Raw genomic sequence first — 904 nt, forward strand, 5'->3', positions numbered from 1 at the left:
GATATGTCACCTTTGACTAAAGTGGAAGTGAATTTGATTGACAACAAGGGAGGCTCCATTTTAAAGCGGTACTGCAAATGTGAACTTCAGAGGGGCAAATTGCATTGATTAAGGTAAAGGGTAGTACAAACTTCTTTCTGGGCAGATTCAGTATGGGAACAGCCAGATCTACCCAGTTCTATTGAGAGTAAATGGGCTAGTGAGAATGGGGCCTAAGATAAGCTTAACTGAACCTTTACCGAATTGTGCAGGATTCACTTTACACAGTTCAGAAAATTATTAATTATCCCAGAGTCCATTGCAGTGGATGAGGAAGTATGACCAAACATATTTCCTTTCAAAAGAGATCTCTTCTTCAACAATACCTATTCAAAATGGCAGAAGACCCTTCTTCCAAACTGTTCATTCCTGTTTCGAGCATTCTTGAACAGCTGTAAACAACTCTTGCATGCAACACTGAACTACTTCTGGTTAAGTACCATGCAACAAAAGGGACTAACTGGTAATAAAGCAAGTGGTTAACCATTTCAGGCATCCCAAAATGAGCTTTCTGCCAATTCAAACCATTAACAATCAGGTTTCAACTGAAAGCTATCCCACATAACTTTAACCAATTTGTTTTTTCAGAGGGAGGGAGGCTTTTACATTACAGAATTATGACTTTAACTGCTATGGCAACATCCTATATGTTATCCTGTGGTTTGCAGTTTAGGAAGGGGTACTGAGAATTCTCAGCCAAAGAATGCCTTTAGTGTCTCCCCCCCAAAATAAACCCAGGACTGCATAGGATGCAGCCATAGCAGTTAAAGTGGAATCATATAGTGTTATAACTGTTTAATAATAATAATAATAATAATAACAACAACAATAATAATACTGTTTATTTATAGCCCGCTTTTCCAAA

Source organism: Sceloporus undulatus, chromosome 1 (assembly GCF_019175285.1).
Source record: "Sceloporus undulatus isolate JIND9_A2432 ecotype Alabama chromosome 1, SceUnd_v1.1, whole genome shotgun sequence".
NCBI lineage: Eukaryota > Metazoa > Chordata > Lepidosauria > Squamata > Phrynosomatidae > Sceloporus > Sceloporus undulatus.